The following is a 27,226-nucleotide window of genomic DNA, read 5'->3' as shown; positions in this document are numbered from 1 at the left end:
GGAAACGGTTTCTTTTACTACTGCCAAAATTAAGATGAGGAAAAGAGAAAAAAAAATAGAAAAAGCCCCCCCAAAAAAATGGTGAATAGAAATCCACGGGGCACGACCAAAACACACGGAGTGTGTGAAGGCGATTGCCATGCAAAACTTTTAGCAGACCTTGGGAATGGTGTTCATTCAAAGCACAAGACTGTCGTTTTACCAGAAAAATAATGTGTGAGGACAACGGGTTTATTGCCTGTCTGGATCAGTTTGAGTACCTCCGTGACTCAAAAGGAAATTGGAACAATACTGAAGAAAACAAGCATCGATCTTCCAATAAATATCATCCCGGAGTCATGCTGGAGAGCAACAGATATTAATTGCTAGTCTGCTAGACATAAAAACAAGGAAGAAACCAATTGGGCATGGAGGGACTCGGGGAATGAGTGATTTCAGATATGCATCTGGTGTATATCCAGTATATAAAAGAAACAAGGTTTTCGAGCAGATTTCTCCCATCCAGGTAGGTCAGAGATTGAGACTGACCAGAGAGTTGTTGTTGTCCCAGTGGGCTGGGGAAAGCTCCCAGTAACAGACCATCACACAGCTGCAGACGCCTGAGGCAAACCTTTCCTCCTCACCCTCCGGACCTCCTCGCTTCAAAAAACTAGGGCAGAACTTCCTCCACAGCCGCAGATCCATCAGATATGACAGAGTGAGGACACCATGGAGCTTCCTTATCTCGTCTCTCTACAGCACTCCGAGAGCATCGGTCCGACTGCGAACTCTGAAAAGTATTAACAGAATTAGCAGCAGCTGTTACAACATTGTGGTGTTTTGTGTCTCGCGGCGAGGTTATCATCATTTTTGTTCATACACTCCCAGCTTTCATTTGAAGAAACAGTGAGCGAGGAGTCAGCGGGCAGTCGGGTGGCAGCTTACAAGCAGAAGACGAAAGGCATCGTGAGTCACCCGGCCACCACGAGAGGTCCTTGAGCGAGCAGCCGTAAGTGGGCACCCGACATATAACGCCAGATTAGCCGTGGACAGACACAGAGGCGCACAGTCACTCATTTCGTTCACTCTGGGACACACGGAGGAGATAATGAACGCTTTTGAATGATTAATTTTTCCCCTCGATGCGCTTTTCAAACTCTCGCAGCGATGAGCATGAACCTCGGCTGTTCAGATGCATTCCTTCTATTATCTAGTTGCTTTTCATGGGTTATTTTGGTTATTTAATGTGAAATCGTAATCGGCGAAAAAGTAAATATTTGAAGGATGAGGATTGTGATTTTAGCCGACGCCTGAAATAAAGATCAGAGCCACGGCTTTTGGTTGTCGTCGCTAAAAACACATCAACGAGCCTCATCTTTGCATCGGGCGACGCGCTCCTTCATTCCCACGAACACACATGGCGTAGTTAATTGTGAGTCAATTCTCCACATGCGCCCTCCTGCTGCCACAGCACTCACAAGCGCACCAAATGTGTATTAATCCACGGCTGAAAATAGTCCCCAGTTAATGGACTATTTACTCCTGAGTGAGCCGCATTGGCTCAAAACTACGTTGCCTTGCTGTTTAAGGGAATCACTTAGTCCTTTGTTAAAAACAAATTAAATCAAAGTTAAATTAAAATCTTTTTTCCAATATATATTTAGCTATTAATGGTGGAACCAAAAAGGCTTCGGGCTGACACAGGCCGGGAAGGGAAGTCGGAACGTTTTTAGCTTAAATATATTCATGGTTTTCTTTTATTTTCATGAGCTTTCTTCGCAATTATAAAACTTCAGAGTTGCCCATTTCAAGATATACATTTCAAGCATGATTTTGAAAAGAATCTATAGGGGAATAAACCGTGTTTAGCCATTCATGGCCTTGCGTACACATGCATTGCATTTTGTTTATTTTGCATTTTCTGAATACTGTTAAAGCGCTCCAGAGAATGTAAATAACACTCCACCAAGGAAGCATAACTGACACTGCTGAAAAATGCATTACATGGACACAAAAACAATTAAAACATGTCAATTATTTCTGCAAAAAATGCAAGAGGAAAGAGGAAAAATGCAACGGAGTGATTATATCACGAAAGAAAAACAAGTTACTTAGATACTTAGCAGCTACATCTTACAAAAGGTCATTAAAGTAGGCTTTCATAGATGATTTCAAGGCTAGGGTCTTTTGTGCATTTATATATATATATACTTAATTGTGCCAGGCTTTGAAACATGCAACAATTATGTGATTGCACAGGGTCAATTACACAAGATGGATCCAGATTACCTCCTCCAGGTTGAGGAGGTAATGCTGCCATTTTGCCTGCCTTTCTTATAGCCAGAGACGAGACGGGAGCTTGTGCTCTATCTATCAGTTGTGTAGCGCTGATGTATGGAACCGCTCTATAGAGAATGAAGAAGTGTGTTTCTCAATTTTTTTTGTATTGAAATTAAGTCAAATTAACATGGCAACCCTGTCTCTAATTTCGTTTATGTAATAATCGTTTGTTATTCCAGTTATGTTTCCATTAGAAATGTAATTGCCCGCTTGGATTATGTTCACAGACACCAACATCATTGCGAGTCGAGGAGGCGCCTCGTTTCTGTAGCGCGGTGAAAGCTCGACATCGACTCCAGAGACTGAGACTTGCACCCTGATTATGTGGTTGGGTTCGTTAAGATCACAGAAAGATTTTACGTGGATGTGATTTCTAGACACGGTTAGGATAAAAGTCTGGCTTGCTTTCCAAAATATTAAATAAGATATGGATTCCAAAGAAGCTGCAAGCTGGTGAATGCACAATAAACTGTAAACCCAACGCCTCTACATTTAGAAACTTGACCTTTTTATGTAACTTCAAATGATCCTATTGATGATTGAGTAGAATCAAGTTAAATTATTGTAATGTCTTTCTGTAATGTAGGTCTTTTTACCACTTTAGTATCATACTTTAAAATATGTATGATCATACATATGTATATGTATGATGTCAACTTCTTATAAGTGGTATGTTTGGATCGCAATCTTTCTAAAAATGTAAATATTGTAAATATGTAAATACCTTGGCCACATGCTGTGTTGTATACCATCCGGGAGATATATGAAGCTGGATTCATCTTCAAATGTCATAGACGTGCGTATTCCTGCAGACAACAAATCCATGTTAATGTTCTTTGTGTATAAATTATGTTAAAAAATTAATTCCATCCACTGAGCGCAAACCAACCTGGAAGCTGCCCAGTGCAGTGAATTACTCCAGACAATACTCTGTTGAATATTATACGAAAGGATGCACAGGCTCTCTGATCGTTATCCTCATGAACTTCAATATGTACATTCAATCCAGTTTACCCAGAAGGCCATGTTGTTGTTTTGATGTAAAACACTGGCTCATAAAAAAAAGAAAGAAAAACAACGAGTGATCTGTACTTTGATATGAAATGCAAATGTGAATCTCTGGCAACGGGGACTTGCACCGCTCCATCTTGAGACCGAGAAGAGGATCTCTGGTTTTCTTAGCCCAAAGAGTCAGAGGATAGACAGATGGCGTGGGAAGCGTGGAGATCAGCGAGCCCCCTCTGCGCATTGAGAGGGTAAACAAAGATTTCCAAATACTAGATGTCAAAAATCCAATCATCTCTCTCCTGTAACGCCAATTAGGTATTACAGTATGTTGTTGGATCATGCTCTCGTTTTTTTATTCTAGGATATCCTGATGCATCTCTGTCGCATGAGCTAGTTCTATGTGTATATGTTTTTGAATTTACTTTCAGTTTCACGCATGCATCAAAAACAGTATATGTTTCTTATTATATTTAGCATCTTTTGAGTTGTAACCAGAATAGAATAAACAGCACAGCCGGTATCAAAGGTTTTCTAACTTTGCATACTGATGCGGTGCAGAGGATATCTATATCAAGACTCTGGAATGAAATAGAATAGACGAAAAGAAAACATCTCTTTGATTAATTTAGAACTAAGAAGCGTGTAGAATAAATAGTAATGAAATAAGTAATGTCGGTAATGATTTAGACTTCTTTCAGGTCAAATATGTTTTTATTAAACCATACAAATGAAAGCTGGTTTGCCTGGGGGTCGGCCAGACGGTATGAACTCATCATAGATCATCCACAAATAGTCTGCTTGGCTAAGTATTTGATTGTACTGACAACATACCAGCATGGGGGTTCATTTAAAAGATGAATTCCATGATAAAGCATTATGAATTGCCTGAACATCTGAAAACAAGCCACGGACAATAATTGCCACCGAGTTTGGATCCATCTGCAGAGATTTTGCCATTTTGAGCGAGCAAATTGTTTCAGAATTTCCACCTCCGTCTGCCAGTATAGATCAATAATCTTAAACCATCACTGTGCGCCTATTAATTTCCAGGAGGCACAGCAACCTTGTAAACAACATCATAGTATTTCACACAATGTATCGGTGAAATCAGTGGATTTCGAGTGATTCACAAATCTCCACCATCGACAAAACTGCCATGACAGTGCTGACCTTTGAGTGAAGAGAGAGGTAACAATGGAGGAAGCTATTTTAGTGTTTTAGCTGCGTCGCTCCAGAGGCTACTTTTATGCTAGCTGCTCACTCACTGAGTATAAACTGCTCCATAAAACAAGAAGTGTTTGCAGACAAGTTATGAGAACTGTGTGGATGATATAAACGTGTCCCTTGAAAAAGCCCGTTGTGCCGTTAGCAATTATGCTAACGAGCCTGCAAACTGACGATTAATGCTAGTCAAGAGACATTTAGCATGCAAGCTAGCTCACGAACTAAGAAAGGCTAGATGGGAGTCAACAGCCCAGTACAGAGAAAATGAAAGAATCTTGCTGTTGCCTTTAATTGAACCAGATTCAAGGACATTAATCTCACTACTGCACTGCAACTTATATTCTATTTTCTTTTAGCTTTTGACTGTTTTTAATGTTTTAACGAACATTTTAAAATCTTGTTTTCTTTTGCACGCTTTAGCTTTGATGCTTTTTAATGGTTTTATGAGAAGCAATTTGAAATGCATTGTTGTTGAAATGTGCTATCCAAATAAACGTGCCTTGTGGGAGCCAATCTCACATGACAGAGTTCCCAGCTTTCTAGTGCGTTAACCTCCAGCCTCAGTAACTCAACAAGACTTGGAATCAGTTCTAGAACTACTTACTTTTAACAATATCTAAGACATATGCAGAGCCAGGCCTAGACCTAGGATGTATAGCCAAGTGCGCGGTTAATTTGGCACGCCAAACATGACGTCATCAGACTTCCTCTACATTTCTCCGGCATCCTAATGTTCAACCAGAGTTTCCACCGAGCGCTACAATGCGCCTCATTTTCCGAGTTGCCCGCAGCATCACCATCTGCGTAGCTTACACTTTCAAAGACATAAAGCTGTTTGTGCAGTGTTGTGCACACAGCGGTTGGTGGTGGTGGAATTGGCGGCAAATCAAGGGGAAACCAGCTAAAATTCTTTAGCCGAGGGCACCGAATCGGTCAGGCCCCCGCTCCGTGCATCTGCACCACAACAATCTGTTTTTTAAAACTCTGTTTTTTTGTGCCGAGCCATTTCTCCAATGAACCTCACGGAAAGTGGCAGAAAGTGCGAAGTCGAGACCTGATGCAACTTCCAGCGGTTGTTGAGACTGGCGCCACGGCGGTTATTATTCACGTGCCTTTAGCAGACATGGGGATTAACGGAACGGTAGCCGACATTAGGGCACATCTCGGCGTTGCAGGGAGCTTGTTCCACAGTGGCACGGCAATCAGGGCTGATTTGTGTGATTGAGAGCGAGCAGTAAATGTTGATGGCTCATTTGCTCGTTGATGGATAATTGTAGCTATTAACAACATGACACTGGTCTCACCTTTATTATAAGATTCTTCTTCACGGTGTTAATGGTTTCCTCTTGGCCGTGTCTTTGCATTCATTATGAGAAATCCGAGCTTGTTGTGTCGCTTAATGGTGATACCTGATGTGCTCTAGTACTCTGGTGGTTCAATGCATCTTCTTAAGTAGCATCCTGTGTTATTATTGCGCTTGACAAGAAACAAGAATACTTTGTGCTAAAAAAAAATCTTGACTTAACTAAATGTATTCCTCTATGTTCATCTATTTTTGTCTTTTGCAGAGGGGACATTTTTACAGCAGCACCTACACTTCAAAATGGAAATTACTGGGGACAGAAAATGAGGCAGAGATGAAGCAAATATAAGCACATAATGCCTCTACGCTTCCTCTGGTCCCTGCAGGCTGCAGAATGAATTAATACAATATACCTTATTGTGCTTTGAAGCTTAAACTTTATATTTCCACCTTCAAATGTGCCTCCACGTCCCACGGGACACACGGTCACATAAACCTCACGGTGTTACATAAATGTGTTTTATGATGAATATTCTAATGTTCCCGGCTTTGTTTTATATTCAACGGGGGGTCAGTTTTTTACCCATTTTTCAAAGAGAAGGATTTTTGGTTAATTAGCTGTGGCCCTTTTGTTACGCACTCATTAAAATGAATTCAAACTTTATTTTATTTGCATAACTCGTTAGGATTATACAAACACACATGTACAAAGAATCAAATTCATATTGCGGTTGATTAATAAAGAGTCTCTGGGCAGGAGACAAATGAAAGGCTCCTCTGCTTTATTTGAAGATGATGTGTGGGAAATGATTTGCTTTTTGGGCTCAGATCCAAGTCCTTGTCACGCGGGAGATGAATGTGCTAAGTCGCTGTTGCTTGTTGACAAAGATGGGCTGTGTCAAAATGTTTTGTTTGATATACGGCGGTGACAGAACTCCAAAGTTAATCAGGGGCATCTTGAATAATTGGGCTTTCTGAATATGCTGAGTCAGCGTAAAAGGTGCAGTAACAAAGAAAAAAGGATCAAAAAAAGAATCCTTTAGGGGGGTCTTCTTACTTCTCACTGATCGTGCAGAAAAACCTTCAGGCGGTGCTGCTGTTCTAAGAACATCCTTATTAAAGTTTATAACAATATATCATGTATTTTATGAACAAATGGACATTTTTTCCCCCCAGTTTAAGACACCGGCTTTAATTTTAGATTCTGACTTGACTAACGCACCACATTCTGGACTTCATTTACACCAAGTGCCCTTACTGTCAAAATCAAGGTTCCTGTGCAGGACTTTGGATGCACTTGAAGGTCTCGCATGCTGGATTTCGCGCCATCTAGCTGCGAGGTTTCAGATTGCAACCAACTGAAACTCCTCCCGTGTGCCGAGCAGGTATAAGAACACAGATAAAATGCATATGGCCCCGTATAGAGCCAGTTTTGGGTTTGTCCGTTCTGGGATTCTGTAGAAACAAGATAAGGGAATGAAAAAGACAACGATTCATATTTTCCGGTTTACACTAAAGTAAAACATACTCATTAATATTATATTGCATTTCTACCAATAGATCCCTCTAAATACTACACTTTGGACCTTTAATGAAGAGTCCTTTCAAACCATCTCATGAGTTTTAAGGGCACACTTATTTATGTAATTAATTTCTACTTCACTGTTTGGCCTTCTGTGTAAATGACTAGTCGTATTGCTGAATATAATAATTAAAGTTTTAGACAGAAAACATTTGTTTTCAACAATTAATTACATGTTTGAAGTAAATTTGATCCATTCATGCCATCCATAATTAAACTTGCGACAGTGTCCATGTTGTTCCTTTTATCTGCCAAAAGCAGCTCAGTGAGCGACAGCTTGTGTTTATCTTGGTAAGATGTTAAGATGGGAAGTCCTGACACTCAATGTAAAGCAAATATTTGAAGCTGTTTGTCTGTGGATCCCCCCGCCTCCCCGTGTGCATCCTAATATTGCTTCACGATGGAATCTGCACAGATGCCCGGCTGCGGCAGAACCTCATGAAATACAATCGTATGTGTATCATTAAGCTGAGGGAAATAAAAACGCCCTTTGCTTTTTCTCAGGTCAAAGGATCCTCAGGAGCCCCTGTTTACCATATCCACCCGTCCTCGCTCTCCCAAAAGTGTTGCATTACAAATATCATCGTGAGCCAGACCAGAGTTTGTGACCCCAACCCTCTTTTTCTAATTGCTTTTTAAGTCACAATGAACGCCATGAAATTACAGTTTTATTTCCATTCCATTGTGGAAATTAACTGCAAAAAAAAGAAATTAGACAGCAAAATTACTCGTTTTTTATTTATTTTAAATGTATAAACCTCCCTGAAGGTGTGACTTCCTTTCCTTTGAATGTGTTAAAGCATCAAAACGAGTCGGCACTGTGATATTTTACACTGATATGGAAATCAAGCTTAATTAAATACATTTTCACATACTGATAATAACATTTTTTTGGGGGGTTTTATACATTTCATAGACAATCGTTCAGATTTAGATCAATGATCGGAATCAAAGAGGCAATTACATTTATGAAACACTCGTTCCAATCAATGTCTGTGGCTGATTCATTACAAATTGAAAGAGTGTTGTTTATCCACTTGTCTGTGGTGACATGTGCAATATAATTGCGAGCCACTTCATGGGAGCTCTCCAAAATCTTCCCAGACAGATGACATTTTTGTTGCTTCTATTGGTCTGTGCCAATTCCTTTCATTCTCTATTGCCTGACAGTTTATTGATGTTTCGCAACAGCTGTTATGACACGTATTAATTCTGTGCTTGAAAGAATACCAGCCTGCCCAGAGAAATAACATTTTCGCTTTTGGAAATAATGAAAAGATGTGGCGCGACGGGGCTCAATTCAGCTGCTGACATTACCTTTAACACCAAGGATACCTGAAGGGCACGGCCATCTTATCACAGCTTTGTAACGCGGCATCTCTGCTTAATTATTAATATGGAGACCACTGAGTTGTTTGTCTCGGCGCTGGTGGGAAACGGCTAAATAAATACAGTGCTGTTGTTTTATTTCAGGGAGCTCTGGGAGATCATGACACAAATATGTTTCCGAGGCCAGCAGAAAACTCCCCGGAGTTAATTTACCTCGGTGTAGCAGCCAAACCCCCTACCGCGGTGACTCACCTCTACCGGCAAACAGATTAGGTTCAGAGAGAGACTTGGCAAAAAAAAGAAAAAAAAGTACTCTCCTTGTGAGTTTAACCCATTGGTGAAAGAAAAAACAATTTATGAGGCGGACTTAGAGTTCAGCTCAGTGGGAACGCTGCTAGCCGGGTGAAAACACATTAATCTTTGGACCGGGAGTGTTGGCAAAGGAACGGCACCGAGAGCCAAGCACATATCACACTTCTGGCTGCTAGCTGTTATTATATTGAATTTGGTGTTTAAACAGCAGCTGTTTGGGAAACGGTTCTGATCGCTGTCATCAGGTGACAATTACTGACTGGGGAATACAGAACATGCACTGCATCCAGGACATCGCTGTCATTCTTTACCACAGAAAATGTTATTAATCCGACTGTGTTCTTGCCTTTTCGGAGTTACATCATTCTGAAGCTTCCCAGTGGTTCTCCTTATGTGTTCAAATCAGAATATATACATTTCGGTGGGAGAAAGTTCTTTTTTTAGCATCAAAATGTGATTGTCAAAAGCCCTTCTACGAAATATATCTATATTTTTTTTCCTTCATATTTATTTATTTATATATATATATATATATATATATATATATATATATATATATATATATATATATTATAGTTATTATTTATATGTTTGTATATATATGTTATTTGTATTATTTATATATTTGTATATATTTATTATAAATAATTATTGGTCAATGATGATATATATATATATATATATATATATATATATATATATATATATATATATATATATATATATATATATATATATATATATATACTCCCACTCATAGGCTAGTAGCTCCGGGCTACATTAGCCATTACTAGCACAGCACATCCCAATCTGTATAGATGACTGATGGAGTGTTGCATTGTGGGTTATGTAGGCACCAGGTTTTCACGCGGAAGACAAATGTGTAAAAACTGAAAAGACTATCTCTGGTTCTGAAAATAAACTGTCCATTTTGAGTCCAACAATGTTCGATAGATGCCATGCTAACTTATCGGTGTGCTCTCATACTGGCGGCAGATAAAGAATGTATGAATCATTTTTGTCACACTTTGATTGGAGGGAAGTTTTCCGTATTACCGACGCGTTTACGCACTTTGACAAGTGGAAGTCTGGCCGGCTGCTGGAGTTTCCTTCCCGTCGGGTGTTGACATCAGAGCGTAAGAAAAGTGTCCACACGTTGACGTTTAGCTCATTAACAAGAAACCTGCTTCAAGCAAACACACAAAGTGATGACTGTGAGCTTTACAACATGCTACAGAAATGGAATAAGTGTGTCTGCTGGAAAGAGAAAGAAAACTCTTCAGATGTACAGACGTTATCGTGAAGACTTTACTGTACAGACAGGGTTTTATATCTCACACCCAGTTTGCACCCTGGAAGAAAAATAGACAAACAGGATATTTGTATTCTAAGTGCTTGTAACTGAACCCTCTCCCTTCATTACCCGCCGTGGGTCGCTCCCACACGGGTCATTTATCACACAAAACCCAATAGTGTCCCAACGTTAAATTAGACCACTTTGACTAATGGCAGAGAGGGAAATGTAACATTCTGCCTATTGATACAACAGAAAAGGAGAAATGCATGTAATGATCCAGAAATACCCATTTCTGAGAGAACACCCACAAATATCCTTTAAAATCCCCCCTCCTCCCAAAGTTCAATTTTAAACTTTATGCCCAGTTTGTGCCACATAAGCCGTGCTAAATGTCTTGTCAAATGGAAGCTGACTTTTCATGCAATGAAGGGGAATAGCCATTTGGAACAAAGAGCCGTTATTGGAGGCAATATTAAAAGCAATCCATTCTAATCTGTGTGATAACAGGTCTGTGGCCTTTTTTCAAAGCCTACTGCATGGGAAGCAATAAAAAAAAAAAAAGGAAGCACTTGGATATATTGCAGAATCAATATCATATTTAAAGTGCTCATACAAATTTTGTGTCTAGTATTGTTTTATATTAACAGCCAGGAGCTGGCAGATAAAACGTTATCACCCGTGGCTTATGCGATTATTTCTACCAGCAATGAAAAATCTGGCAGCGTTTAGCTTACTCCATACAGGAATAACAGAAATGTAAGTGTGGAGACAAAGCACATTTATTCAGACTTAAACTTTACTACTGTGTTGGTTGAAATATAGACTGTAATAACAACAAGGCTGCAAAAGAAGAAGAAGAAGAAGAAGAGGCACCATGCTGCTGTTTACAGGACATTCGGTGCAATATGAGTATTTATGATGTGTTCATTAACAGCAGAACATCACAGGAGACAAGCTGTAAAAAGAGGCCACAGACTGTGTGAAGGAACACACAAAAAAAAGAGGGTGGCGAGCCCCCGTCTCGGCGAACACAAGGACATCTGGACCGACGGTTTGATTCCCACCTTGCACCACATGGTGAGATTTGGGTAGACGTGGAGCCGTTTAGCCGACGCCTCCGTGAAATGAAACCGCCACCGTCTTGTTTTTTTAACCTTAATTTTCCCGTAAGCTACGTGCCTGTTCCGACGTCTCCTTTTTTTTGTCGTGAATTGCGCGGCGGAGGAGAAGAAGAAGAAGAAAACCTCCGTCCTAAACTTCTTTAACCTTGGTCCTCTTTGATGGCGTTCTCCTCACAGGAGGAGGGCCTCGGCGCCGCCTCTGACCGCACGCCGGGCGGCGGGGACTAATGATTAGAACTTCTTGAAATAACGTTAGAAAATTCCCCCCGCTTATTATTTCTCCCGTCTGTTCTCCCCGCTCTATAATGACAAATCTTAGACCTTCAGAGTGTACACAATTATTATTCCTCTTTTCCTCCCCCGGCCCGTGGAGACGTTTCCTGGGCTGTTTGATGAGTGAATCCTCTGTGGTCTTTTTTTTTTCTTCTTCTTCCCATTGTACCTCTAAAATAAAGCGCAATTTAAATTAGGTTCTGCTTAGTCTCTCATGTCTTGCTCAGTATATTCCCCCTCCTACTTCAAGGAGGTACAGTTTCTAGTTGAGAGAATGTACTCTGCTGCTACCTACTGTTTGTTTTCTCCTTTCTAATCGTTATAGCTTAACTCTTAGCCCTTTCAACCCTTTGAGCTTTTGCTAACTTTTTCTTCATGGCTGGTATTTATTTATTTATTTATTTTTTTCCCCCAGCAGTGACTCACAGACAGTGTTGATAGGGGTCATTCACACATGGCTGCTCGGCAGGGCTTAACTGTTTGGCCTCGGAAATGTGCAAACGGCAAATCCATCCGCATGTTTTCTCCTGCAATCCAACCGGAGAAAAGAAGAACACGGAACTAATTATAATGTGAGGAATCTTTTGCTCCGTTTTTTTCATGTGTTCGAAGTTCAATACGTAGCCTGCTGACGTGACATGACACGCTGGATAACCTGCAAGAACAGCGCCGCTCGGACTCAAATTTGGGCTTTTTGGGGCATTTTTTGGCATTTTTCGCCTTATTTAGCGTTTCTACTTTTGCTCCTAACTCCTCCTACAATTTTTATGCGATCAACTTCAATTCTGTTCAAGGCTAACTAATATTACCGCTGGCAAAAAAATGCATGCGTTACTTTATAACTATGATTGAACTAATACGCCTTTTGGGCCATTCTGACCACGAGTCACCCTGAACTGGGGTCTTATTTAGTGGGTTGAGGGTCCCAGCAAACATCGTCTTGCTTTACTTTTCACCCATCATCTCACTGGGCTTGTTTTTATTTTCTTTTTATTAACAATTTAAAGTGAAACTTTGAATATCCCACAGTTAAAGTCCTATATAATACTGATAGTTACATGTTTATGACTGCATTATAATGTTTTAATCATTCTAAATGGAACATTTTGTGAATTAAATGTGTGTCTGTTTGTACCAGTAACATGTACAGTATAAGTACACACGACACCTTTTGTAAGTTGGGGTACAATGAACTAGAACAGTAAAATAATTAAATACTTTTCATATCTCAACATCATAATGGATCTATAGCTGTTTGGGGGGCTAAACAGGCTAGTTCATTAGCGGCGTCCCCGAAATCACGACATTTAACGGTATTGAAACGTCCTCACTGTGGATTGATGCAACATCTCAAAAGATGCACGGGCCGCTTGCATCCGGAGCGGCGCATTGGTAGAGCGGATGCTTCACAGGGGGAATCTGGAAGAGAGATACTAGGCATCAAAAGTTCCGACACCCGCAAAGTTCAAAGAGAACAACTTCTTAAAAAAAAAGTTCATTTGATAAAAGTGTTTCTGATGGAGCGGCACATCACTTTTATTTCTGCAACAGACATATAAAAAGAAAAGAAAAGTAAAAGGTGTTCAGTTTAGCATGTGACATAGACAGATATTCTCTCACACACATAAAGCTGCACGCTGTTCAGTCCATCAAGATCTTTTATTTTGTATCCCTCATGCAGCTCTGTGAAGCTTTTTGGGTCTTCTTTCAAGTGAGGGAGTTGTATTTTGGGAGGTTTTGGTGTGTGTGTGTGTGTGTGTGTTTTGTCCATGGATCTATAAGCATGTCCCATATCTTCTTTTCACAGACAAGGTCTCTGTGGAAGGCAGATCTCCTCCTCCCCGCTGGGCCTCCCCAAACTGTCGTCTCGTCTTTCCAATTTTCCTCCCTAAAGGCCAACCAGAACACATTTCACACATCCGTGAGAGAGCGTCCTCTTCCTCCTCCTCCTCCTCCTCCCCTCTGTCTTGCCTTCCATACACTTAATTTACACTGACCCTCTTTAACACCTTCCTCGCATGTTTTTATCCATCGAAAGCAGAATCACTCTGGTATATCCGGTATTTCCTCCCCTCTTCGTTGACAACATGCACGGGTTTAAATTTCCCTGTTTTCCTCCTTATCACACCTCCAGTTGGTGTAAAGAAGCCACCCGGCCAGTTTCTGCATGACGCCGTATTTTTTCCGAGCTCCTGCTATATTTGAAAGCATGAGAGTGCATCGCTGTGTTGAAGAAAAAAAGTAATAAGTAATGGTGTCAGAAAGGTTTTCCTCCAGTGGGCTGAATTGCAAATATAGCAAATCCTCACACTTATAGGGGCGCCGGCAATCGTTTTCTAAGCGACGTCGCACGTTATTAAAGACCAACACAAGTGCACACTCTGCCGGATGCGAGTGCAGCGCCGCGGAAAAGAAGATGTAGGAAAGAAAAAGAGGTTAAATCCATTACCCTCCGCTCGACGAGTCAGAGGCTGCGTGTGCTGCGACTGACCGGTCGAAGTGGGTGAAAGAGAAAAACACGTCACGGGTCACTTGGCGGGGGTACGTTAATCATACGTGACTGCCCAGGTAGCATGATGGGAAACAAATTGAGTGTCATTTCTCACCGGAGGACCCCGGCGCAAGACAAGCCACCGCTCTGGCCTCGGTCCCTCGCCTCCCCGGCTGCAAGAGGCAAGTGGTACATGACAGACTGTACACAGAGGAGTGGACGTTGATGAATGGCTAGGGGTGGGGGGATGTTCCCCTTTGCCAAAAAAATGCAGAGGACATCATTATCTGGAAGCCGGTGACATTGCGGCAGATATGGAGAAGTCAAAAAAACACGACTTAATTTCCTGTTAATTACTGGAACTGCACGCAGGATAAAAGCGCCACATCAACGTCAATATCCTTAATAATGAAATAAATATCCCTTAAATGATGTCATGAGTTGTTTTTTTTTGTCAGTCTCAGACATACACTAGTTGTGGGTGCAGCTGGTCAAAAATAAACCAGTGCAATTAAAGATAAGAATACAAAGACAAGCCTATAGGATGTCACAGAATAATGAAAAATAAAAAATGCAATCATGTTCATATTTCTGATGCATTAAGTTGCCCGTCGCCACGTGAAGCTCACATTGCAGGCTTTAGCTTCAGCTATGTAAACACATCGCATCGGGAGATGTAGATAATCTCCTGGATGAATATGAAGTGGTTATTCTGATCCGCACATCTGGAACAACACGAGCCCCGGATCAGAGTCCTGACCCGTTTGTCGAGTGGCAAATTGGGGGTAAATTAACCTTGACTATTGAGGCTGCTTTTCAAATCCATACAATCCTTTAGCTAATAAGGTAAGGCACTTAGCTTGTGAGATCATGTAAATTATCTGTATTAATTGATAAAGGGAGGGAAGTAATTGCCTCTTTGGCTCACAGATTTTTTTGTTTTTGGACCAGGGATCTTTGCTTGGCAAGTCAGTTGCTCCTTAAGTGAGGACAAAAATGAAAAACTGCGAGCAGTAGTGAAAAATGAAAAAGGCTTCTCGTTGTTGGTCCTCAAAGCTGTTGCAAGGTACATGCCTGTGTGCGGTTAGGATGTAAAACACAGAGTCACTTTCATGGCTCGCTCTAAGGAACAAGTGAACAGTTTGCTTCGTCAGCAGAAAAGTTCCAGCTGGTACGACTTTGCCGAGTCAGCAGTACGTGTGACAGTATACGGTGCAGGTAATAGCAGGTAGATTACAGGAAGGGATAAAAGCCTTTAATGCAAAATCAATGATATGCATGTACATTACAGTTGATTGACAGGTCCTTTAGCACATGACTAACAACTACAACTAACTTATTAAAGGGGGCATGTCATGAAAAACTCACTTTTTTTCTTCTTCTTGGCTATATATCAACCCACAAACCCCAATTTGGGGTTTAGAACTACCTTTGCAAAGGTGGACTATACCTTTTGGTTTTGCAAGACATTCAGAGCAGATTGGGCTTTTTTTGGTGGGGGGGTCTTAAAGAGACAGATGCTGAAACAGCGTGAATACAGGTATATTCAGATAGACAGTATGATACAAGCAATGTGTATTTTAAGCATTGAAGCATTTAAACATATGCTCAAAGAAACACCAAATACTAAGAAACAAAAAAATAGCATGATGTGTTTTCTTTAATACTTCAATAGTTGGTTGCATCAGTATTCTTTCCAAACCTGCAATTAGCCCAGGCTTATATTTTAAACTTAGATGTGTTTGCAAACACACACAAAATGCTGACGTTTCAGTAATTACTAAAACTTTTCAATTATATATGAGAATTTAGCACAGATTTGCAGTGTAAGGTCCAACAAAAAAAAAAATGAAGCACTTTCCCAAAACAGCGACAAAGCACATTTGCAGAATATTCGCACATAAAGTAGTGTGTTTCAAACAGTGCCGTAACGGAAACACATGAGGCCCCCCTACAGAATAACCCTGAGAGTCCCCCCCCCCATATGTAAGGGATAATGTATTGTCCGGCGGTCATTATCGAAAGATAAACGAACAGGTATGTGAGCGAGTGTGTTTGTGCTCTTTTATTTTTCTAGACAGTCCTTGCCAATCATTTATTCCCGTAGTCCAGGCACTGTTTTGGCATGCAGATCTTCTCTCACCAAAAAGCCAACACGGCTCACAATATACTCTGTCAATTTTGGGGGAGTAACACAGCCATTTGCGTTGTATCTTGGTTCCTTTTTTTGACACTCTATGCTACAAATCTTTAGAAAAACATCTTCCCTTTTTATCTTTAGGATACGGACCTTCACATTTACATGGTCCTTGCCTTAAAATGAACTTTTTCATGTCAGTATCAGTAATATCCACCGGGAAATGTGCCCGGTCACCAGGGTAAAGTGTAGTATTAGAAGTTTCATCTGACTCTGTCGCACGGCTACCCGAGGCCTCCTCACGGCTACCCGAGGCCTCCTCACTGCTGCCTGGCTCTTCACTGCTGCCTGGCTCTTCACTGCTGCCTGGCTCCTCACTGCATCCTGGCTCTTCACTGCTGCCTGGCTCTTCACTGCATCCTGGCTCTTCACTGCTGCCTGGCTCTTCACTGCAGCCTGGCTCTTCACTGCATCCTGGCTCTTCACTGCTGCCTGGCTCTTCACTGCATCCTGGCTCTTCACTGCTGCCTGGCTCTTCACTGCTGCCTGGCTCTTCACTGCTGCCTGGCTCTTCACTGCATCCTGGCTCTTCACTGCAGCCTGACTTCGCTGGACTTGCAGAACCTTGGCGCACGCCTGGCTCTCCCTTATCCTCTGTCACAGAATATGATTTAAGTGTCAACGGTGAATGGGACTTTTATTTTGACGGCCACAGAGATCGGGAAGCAAAGGAAGTTTGGAACGTACACAAACCAGGCATCGTTCACATAGCAACTGTCAACTGTCAAATAGCAAACTGTGAAGACCCATTCCCCCGGTACTGGGGGAGCGTCTCAAGATTAAGTTTTCAAATAGTCGTATGAACCACAAATGAGTTCTAATACTTGTATTATTTTATATCATTTTTTTTCAGAATTTTCTGAAAGAAAATGTATATTTAAAAAAAAAACTTTTATAACATATTTTGATCATAACTATGAACATCCAGGATGATCTAATTAAGAATGTCAGAAAAATGTTTTTCAAGCGGTTTCCGACATGTTCAAAATGTGTGCTTCAGACCCTTACCAAGGTCTCACATACTAATAATACCCCTTGTTAGAAAGAACAGAGCCTAAAGAACCCGAATATGTCATATAGGTCATTTGAAGGCTTTTCAAAAATGAAAGAAAACTACATTTCCCAGAAGCCAGCCCGGGTGCATTCTCTTCAGTAGACTGTGCATGTGCCGTCTGAGGTGGATCAAAGATCGTCCATTTGACAGGGGAAATGCTGGACCCAGAAATGTAAAATAAAAAAATCTCCGACGGTTGACGGAATTTAAAGTTACTTATAGGTGGCTGGTAAGGATCTAGATGCCGTTCGACTCCTACATGCCCGCACGGTCACGGAGATGTGTTTATTATTGAAATCCGTTGTTTTTAAGGATAGTTACGAGCGATTTTGTGAAACGTTACTTGCATCGCGGAAAGTTTGAAAAAATAAATAAAAAATTGCCATGCGAGGCCCCCTGTCCCTGCGAGGCCCCCCCCTGCGGTGCGAAGGCTGCGGGGGTAATCTCTACGGGCCTGGTTTCAAAGCAATAATTTACACAACATTTAAATAGATTTTCTAATGCGGCGTTAACCTGACAGGAGCCAACATGAATGAGTAATGAGTAACAAGAGGGAAAGGCACCGGTATCGAGTGAACTGGATCCATAAAACATATTGTGTTCTCTCCACCAAACATGGTGCCAGAAACACAAACCCCACGTTCAACAAAAACAGATCGGATCCACGGAGCCAATATTTTGTCTGTATCGCAGATAGATGTGACGAAGTATTATGTGTATAATGTGTGGAGTTTGGCCTTTTTCTTCTCCTGCAACGTATCATATCGAAGATGGTTGCTGCAAAGTCCTCAAACTATTCAATGTGGAACATTGGAAAAAATGACTGACGAATAAAAATGCCAACATCATACACTTGCAGATGGCGAAATATATTGATTGAGAGATTTCTGCCCTGTTGTTTAGCTTTTTCCCCCTCCATGCCTACAACCATGGCCTTTTCCACGTCAACCCTGGAAAACGTATTAATTCCATTAAGTGTGTCTCTCAGCTAAAGGGCTTTTGGCAATCGATACTGAACCAGACCGTGAAAGTGACCAGACTTGTTCGAATAAATATGATTCTTACAGGCGATACTTTTTAATTCATTTTCTCTGAAAAGGGCCCCCTATGTTTTTTTTTCTTCTTCTCCCAAAGGCCCACTGCGTGTTGGCCAGTGGGAAGCTGCCTGTCAATGTCTTGACGGCGGCGGCAGATTCAGACTTGGAGGCATCGTAGCGTGATCCATAGCGTGACTGGGGTCAACCTGAGGGAGACAGGTGTCAGGGGGACCAACAGGTCCCATGTGGGTAAGGGTTCACCGCTAACGCCCCAAGGGCTCCTTTGTGAGACGCGACAGGAGGGGAGGAGAGGCCGGCTGAATACTGATCACGCCGGCTTCCGTGTGCAGAGGCTGTGTTGCGAGCAGCAGGTGGTCAGGAACCCAAAAAAGAAAAGAGAGGATGCAATTTATTTATGTAATTTACGTGCACTACTTGCATCATTTTAAAACAAAGATTAAGTGCATCAAATGGTGGATTCTCTGAAACCTGAGAGACTCTTTTTAATTAGAGCAGAGAATATAATTTGGGCGCCTTATCAGCCCAATGCAGCTGGATACAGAGAATTTATCACCGCCGCTCACATCTCCTTCGATAAGGTGTTCCTCCTCCTCGGCCTGGTGTGTATATTCAAACAAGACACTGAGAGAGTCCCAGTAAAGCTGTCTGACAGATTGTTGTTGCCTCCAGAGTGAAACAAGCAACTCGTGAGTCATTCTTCACAACCCTTCCGCTCTCTTTCAAGAACCTTTTATTCTCCGCCTTCCGGTGTTGGAGCGCTCCTTTCGTCCCCCCATCCAGAAGTTCTGCTTCGTGTTTGAGATGCTTTTTTGATGATCCGGGAGAGAAGGCTGTCTTACCTTGGAGGGTCATGAGTTGGATCCCTGTGACAGCCGATGTGTCATTTTGTTTGTTAAAGTGTCCTCGAGCAACACAGAGAACCCACAGGCGCCGCTAGGAGGGTGAAGGTGGGAGTGATTTCAAGGAGGCTTAGGCCGAGCGGAGAGGATCTTTAGTTCCGCAGACTTCCTCCAAAAAGGTAAAAAAAAAAAAACGCTGGTGGAATCCGTCTCATTTGAGAAAAGGCATGACAAGAGAGGACTGTAATGTCTATTTAACACTCAAGTGAGTGAAGGACGGGATTCTTGTTTCCGATGCACCCAAACAACCCGTTTACACTCCCAACCTGTCAAATACCGTCACGCGATGATGTCACTGCAGCATCTCTGTCAAGCCATCTGCGTTATTATCGTAGGGCGGCTGGTCAAACAAGTCAAACAAACACAGGACTTTCACCCAGGAGACTGCTGTTCATGTCCCACCTTGATTTATTTGACCTTAGTGTTGGTACGTAACTTCTGTACTTTACCAATGCCAGTTATGTAAAAAAACACATGTATCTTCAATTAACAAGCATACTTATTTTAACTCAAAAAACAATGTTTCTCAATGCTACACAGTTTATTTTGAAAAGAAACTATGAGTCCTGACAGTCGGTCTATTAAAAAGTTGAAGATTTGAGTCATAATTTGAGGGTTTCTAGGGTCTATCTTTGTGTGTAGGTTCATGTTGCACTCAAGTAATGTTGAAAGTATATTATGATAAATAGTGTATGATTCCTTTTAGACATTTTTAAATTAGAATTCTCTTTTTATTCATTGCTTTGTTGCCAGTAGTTTGTTAAAATGCTGTAGTTCGTTTTGCCACCATTAATACTGCTGACTGTATTATTACTTGGAATCTTTCTCAAATAGTCTTAAACATTGATTCAGCTCAATTTGAAAATAAATCAAACGTGGTGTCCAATGCAATGTCTGTTTTTTTTGTATTATTTGTTTGTGCTGCCTGCACATTTTAACTTCAGTGACAAAAATGTTGGATGACAAAGGAAGAAGCTTGACAGGAGTCACAGCATCGCTTGAAAAATGTCGGGTATTTGAACATGTTCAAGTGCAGCACTATGTTATATTATTGCTATTTCACATTCCATTACAATTTCACATTATGCTTGCTTGTTATTTATTAACTCTCGGGTGCAGCCTGAGCCGAGCTCCAACGTTATCCCCGAGGCAAGTGTGAAATAACTCTGGAATATCCACTCGGAGAGGAAAATGAAAGAAAGATGGCACCTACAACTCTTCTACGGCTCTTTGGCATTGAGTTGGATTTGGACTTCAAGAGGGATGAGGTTGAAAAGAGAGCCGGTTTAAAATTTTGCTGGATGTAATCTCTGAATTAAAAGCATTTTTTTGTAACGAATTGAAGTCACTCCCCATGAGTGTGTGTGTGTGTGTGTGTGTGTGTGTGTGTGTGTGTGTGTGTACTGACTGTGGAACCCCACAGCTTAACATATTTGTTTACGTTGGCCCACAAACACTCAGATTTATAATTAACCATAATTACCGTTCAGAATCTTATTAAGTGCGTCTTACTTTATCAAACCTGACCAGTCGTACCAGTGAGTTGCGGCGTCTTATTTGTGTATATTTTAGATTATGTGGCAGCAGAAGATTGCAAGAAAACATCATAACTAAATGTCAAAAATGTGTATTTTCTCAGCGCCTTTTTTTCCGAAAACGACCAATTTGGCCGATCTAAAAACAAAGTGGTGTTCCTCTGAGCTGCAGCAGACGCCGCCCTCCATCCTTGGACCCTCGTGTCTCACGCTTCGCACGGCCAACAACCCCCTCTGACTTTCTCCTCCAGACATCTTGCAGCCGCAGGAAGCTGTCATGCTACTCCTGCCTGTGTGCGACTGACAGATTACAGTCATTATTTGCAAAGAAAGGCACTTGTTACGGAAAGATGTCTGGGAAACGATCCAGACTACGGTGGTTTTAAAGGTCCATTACTGATTGTTTTTATGGTATTCTCTTAAATTACTGTCTGCGCTATGGGTTCTCAATACCTTGTTATTGCACTTAATTTTACTTCAAACTCAAAAGCATTTTACAGGACTTAAACACCCACTTCTTTCCTTTTCTCTGACGATGACGCTCATATTGTTCCACCAGCACTGATATATATATATATATATATATATATAAAGGAATTGCATTGCCTCTGTCTGAAATTACCTCTAGCCCAATTAAATTATATGTAACAAGCTAAATCTCATTCTGCAAAAAAAATCAGCATGCAGTGTTTCACATTAACGGATTACACGTCCTCCCATTGACGTCGAGTGTATTCTTTGTTTACAGGTACAAGCGTGTAAGATTTACATTTAAGTTTAAAACATTAAAAATGAATGCAAAGAGGTTACAGTGTTGTGGAGATATCTACTGAAAGTAGCATGCTAGCTGACACTAGCGAGTCACTTTAGCATCCAATCACCTGCGCGCTAGTTTCCGATTTAGTCCCGCCTCTTTTGCTGCGACACATTTGAGCCGCGGCACACGCGTTAATAATTCCATCACCCAGACTGACGGGCGTCTGACCTTCTCCGGGTCACGTCGGTCGCCGCCATCTGGAGAAGACGGCCATCGCCCGGGGAACTGGATTCGCTAACGCGGCCCAAACCGAAGAGCCGAGGCGAGAGTCTCTCCAGGCCAGGTGAGCGCTGGTCAAGATGGTTCTTGTTTTGACAGCGCGGCAGTATTGACTTTGTGAGTGAATTACGGTGACCTCCGTTGGGGAGATGTCATCCACAGCAGAGGAGAGAGTTAAATCCGTCTCTCTTCATTCCACCAGAGTTTAAAAAGTCAAGTCCCCGAATCACAACAAAAAAAAACAGTGTCGGTGAGGAACTCTGGAGGATTTCTCTCAAGACTTACTTCACCGGTGATTGTCTCGCAGGTTTCTATTTACCCGAGACGTTCGAAAAGGTCTTGTTTGCGATTGGATTGTCTCCATCTGTCTGTGTGTGTCTGTGTGTGTGTGTGTGTGGGTATATTTATGTCACCCTCTGAAGACAATTTACTCTGACACATTAATGTGTCATTAAATATTCTGGAGGCTGTGAGGAAAAGTAAAAAAAAAAAACAGGAGCTGTGTGTAACACCGAGCGCCATGTTTATTATTAGTGTTTGTTTAGCATGGATTCCCGAGGACCTGTTGCCGACTCGGAGCCTGGGGGGGGGGAGCTGCGGCGCCGCGGCGTTTCCTGTGATTTTACACTTCACTTGGCTGTACGGCTAACAGCGAAGATAAAACAACACATCCATCTAAAGGCCTGGGAGTCTGTTTCCTACCTATCATTTCTCCCTCAAAGGACAACAAAACCCTGCGAGGGGAACGCCTAGATAATTACGATATATAAATTGTGCTGGCGAGAGAACAAAAAAGAAGGAATACGGAAAAAAGAGAACTGTGTGTGTGTGTGTATCTGTGTGTGTATCTGTGTGTGTTTTAGGTCCAGATATCACTAAATCATGTGGAGACTGAACAGAAAATGAAGATTAATGGATGATTAATGTCCGTCTGCGGTGAGGGATCTGACTGTTTGGTGATGCGTGTAAGATGGGTTAACGGACGGAGGAGAGGACCAGGTGGCACTCGGGGGCCCCTGAGGCCCCTAACGGCCCCCTCTTTCTCCGGCTCTTCTCCTAGATCTATTCTGATTAGCAGTTGGAGAGGACACAAATGAGACTTTTCAGTGTTTTATTCAATGTAGTGCTCCACATTTGAACTTCTTTGTTTTTCTTTTGGCCTGCAGCGTAGCACTAGTTTTAGATTCCCTTTCCCAAAGAAAAAAAAAAAGAGTGCAATCGAGTCAAAACTCTTTCGCGGCGGTTTAGACTTCAGAGAACGACGTCCATCGATAACCCTCACGCCGTTACAATGGTTCCAAGACGAGGCGAGGAAGAAGAAAAACTCCCTGCGTATTGATTGTTTTTCTCTCCTTGCTTATCATATTTCATTTTTCTCTCGCGTTTCCACAGTTAATATTCCTACTACAGGATGACAGATCGAAGGGGGGGCGGGTTCTTTTCATCTCTCACACACGGAAGTCACGCAGAGCAGCAAACACAAACAAAACCAAAAGACAGTTCATGATATCAGTCGTCGTGAATCACTGTTTCTGAGCATATCCGCTGAATCTCAGCGCCGAAAATGTGGACGACTCTTCACAGGCAATTTATATTCCTGAAAAAGTACTCGGCTTTCTCCTCTTCCACTGAATAGTTCTTTCCTTTGCCAAATAAAGCTCTCACACTGTAACTCCTCAGGCAATTTCTTCTCCCAGTCAGTTTCTCATGTTGGATACGCCAGCAGCAAATAACATATCGGCAAACACGGTGTCGGCGGCATTAGGGTTGAAGTGCAACCAGCCGGCGCGGTGAATGTGTTCACGTTTACTGGATATCCTCCGTAATCATGACTCAGATGAAAGTCGATTGGGGTTTAAGTTATAAAAATGTTTCTCGGAGGCTGAGCGGCTCCGAAAAGGCTGAACCGATCTCACCGGTTGATTTTAAACACAGAGATAAAAGGAGAACAAATTATATTAGACGGGAGTGCAGAGATCACACGTACTGCTGCGATGACCGCCCGACTAAAAAGACTATACAGCCTCTAACTGTCTGTGAAACATGCTGAATTGGCATTTTGCTTCGCTTCATTAGCTCCGCCTCAACATGGTGGGCTTCCTTTGTTTGGCTATCAGTGTCCATCCCTCCGTCATGTCATGTTATTAACACTGATGAAAGAAATGCATCTATTCTTTAACCTTAATTGCAGAATGCATGACTCAAAATGCTAACATATATATATATATATATATATATATATATATATGTAGCATATTAGCATTTTGAGTCATGCATACTGCAGTTTAAGACTCAAGGATTTAGCTAATCTGCTTCATCTGCAGTTTGTGGTTCGGCTAAAAACCTGATTCTCAGAAATATGTCACCACCTCGAAGTCAAAAGTAAGACTTAAGTCTTTAAAAAAAAAATGTGCATGACATTTACCTGAATTGGTATACCTTGTGATAACCGCAAAGGTAGAAACGACCCTTTCTCCTACAAGTTATATTATATTTACAGCTAATTTGCAACAATTATGTGTTGCATGTTTTGTAGGCGTGCCGGCCAGACTAAGTTCCCTGTTATCATTATGAGGAGAGGTTGACACGGAACGTGTATCAGTAAATTATTCCTATAATAATACCTGCTTGTGTGTTTATCATTATTATTTCAGAAAAAAACTTGTATTCACACAAAAAAAGTTAAGGTTTCAGCAGTGAGAAGAAGAAGCTATGAAGCCTAATACTAAACTACACAGTCTAGCTAATCTAGATTAGCAACATAATACAATATAGCCTTTTGACAACGGATCAATCTTAACAGAAAGTCTTTGTTTAACTTAACCAGCGTCCGCCTGCATCTCTAACTCTCTAACTCTCCACCTCTCTACCTCTGCCTGTCTGCCTCCCTATCTCTTTACCTCTATGCCTCCCTACCTCCCTACCTCTTTACCTCTCTACCTCTCTGCCTCTTTAACTGCAGTAAACTCCCCCCACTCAATTGATAGTTACAGCCTGAGGTATACATGGCAGGGACACAGCACACGGGGAGTGAGTGATGGCTGAGTACAAGTCTTTTATTTTGAAAAAACAGCAAACAAACAAACTAAGGACTGGATAACCTGGCAACCCAGTGTTATCGCCTGCACATTGACTGACAACCCACTACTTTAAAATACCTTTAAGCTGTGTTTATACCGGCTGTGTGAGAGAGACGTGGAAAGAAGAAGAAGAAGAATAAAAGAGTGTAATGAACTCTCTGTTGAGTGCGCTTTAGAACATTTGTGATGGACAGTTCATAACTGGAACGTTAGAGTTTCAACAGTAAATGGACTGTAATCATTTCAGTCTGGCCGCCACATTTTCCGTGTTAAAATGATAATACTAGAATAAGTCTCTGGAGTTATTGTAGGTTGCTCAATATTGTAGAGCAACCTAGTGTGTGCTGTCCAGAATCCAACCTGAAGAACCCAGTCTCCCCCCTTGTTAAATACAACCATAAATCATAGCTTGTTTTATGAAGAAAAAAAGCCCCAAACTGCTGTATTTGGATGTATTTAACACCATAAGTAATACATATGGTTTGGTAAATAAACAAATTTAAATGTCACAAATGTGCCCCAATGCAAATTGTGGAGACTCGCCTGAATTTTCTTTGTACTTTAAACCCTCTCTAACTTTGTTCTGCTTCACTTTATCAAAGTCAACCTTTGCAGAGAGAATGTTCACATATTGTGTTATGATTTGGGTTAGAGAATGTTCACATATTGAGCTATGATTTGGGTTAGTGAATGTTCACATATTGAGCTATGATTTGGGTTAGAGAATGTTCACATATTGTGCTATGATTTGGGTTAGAGAATGTTCACATATTGTGCTATGATTTGGGTTAGAGAATGTTCACATATTGTGCTATGATTTGGGTTAGTGAATGTTCACATATTGAGCTATGATTTGGGTTAGAGAATGTTCACATATTGAGCTATTTAGGTTAGAGAATGTTCACATATTGTGTTATGATTTGGGTTAGAGAATGTTCACATATTGTGTTATGATTTGGGTTAGAGAATGTTCACATATTGAGCTATGATTTGGGTTAGAGAATGTTCACATATTGAGCTATGATTTGGGTTAGAGTTGGACCTTACAGCTGCATCATTTCAAAGAGATAATCATCCTGGAAGTGCTTTCTAGGTGGACCTGAATTAGAAGAATTAGATTAAATTTGCTGAGGCAGCGACACCAACATGGGGGACACGGACAACTGACAGAAAGCCTCAAAACACTTCTCTAATCAATTGAATAATTAAAAGGATTTTACAGTTCCATAACGATAACATGGGAGGAATAAAGAGGGGCAATGCCGACACCCTTATGCACATTTATCATTTCAGTACCTGCCGATTCACGGCCTATTTGTGTCTGTAATCTACACCGAGAAAAGAGAAAGTGAAAGCTGCTCAGACGAACCATCAGGCCAGATGATTCAGAGGACTGCCCTACAGCAGAGGGGTGCTATCAATTAATGAGGCGTCAACAATTGTTTGGTCCTGCATTATTCATCCCCGAGCGGCGATAAATAATGAGAAAAGTCATAGCTCAGGAGTCCTTTCCCCGACGCCGTTTCTGGAGGTTTAAACCCTCTCGACGGCATCATTTCTTTTTGACCAGCGAGAGTGTGCCGGTTACTCTGGCAACAAGGTCCCCAAACGAAGGGATATTAAAGGACTTGAGAGACAAGGCGGGGAGAGATGAGGGGCCGCGGCGGCAGGATTGTGTTTGCAGAAGATTAAGGCCCTTCAGGACGGGAAGGATGATGGATGGACGGGAGTCCTCCATCCATCAGGGCCTGTTTACATCACCTTTAAAGCAGGCCAGCCACGCCAAGTCTCCTTCCTCCCTCTTAAAGGGGCCGGCTGCCGGCGCTGACCCGAGCTCCACACCGCTTCCAATCATCGGCGTGATGGATCGCGAAGAGAAGCCTCATGTGTAAGTGACAAGGGAGACTTATGCAGCCATTTTGCCAAAGCCCTTATCCACTTGTCGTAGTTTTTGTTTCCTGCTGAATCTGCGTGTTCTCGCCCGCGTTACGGCGCTCGCAGCGGCGACCTGTCGTTGGCCCTCGACTCGCCTTTTTTTCACACCACACATCATCCACGCACGACGCACGGCTGTAAACACGTCACGGCGAGGCGAAGCCCGGAACGAG

This window comes from Taurulus bubalis (genome assembly GCF_910589615.1).
Source record: "Taurulus bubalis genome assembly, chromosome: 18".
NCBI classification, from domain to species: Eukaryota; Metazoa; Chordata; class Actinopteri; order Perciformes; family Cottidae; genus Taurulus; species Taurulus bubalis.
The sequence above is the reverse complement of the archived record's forward strand: the minus strand, read 5'-3'. Positions refer to the sequence as shown.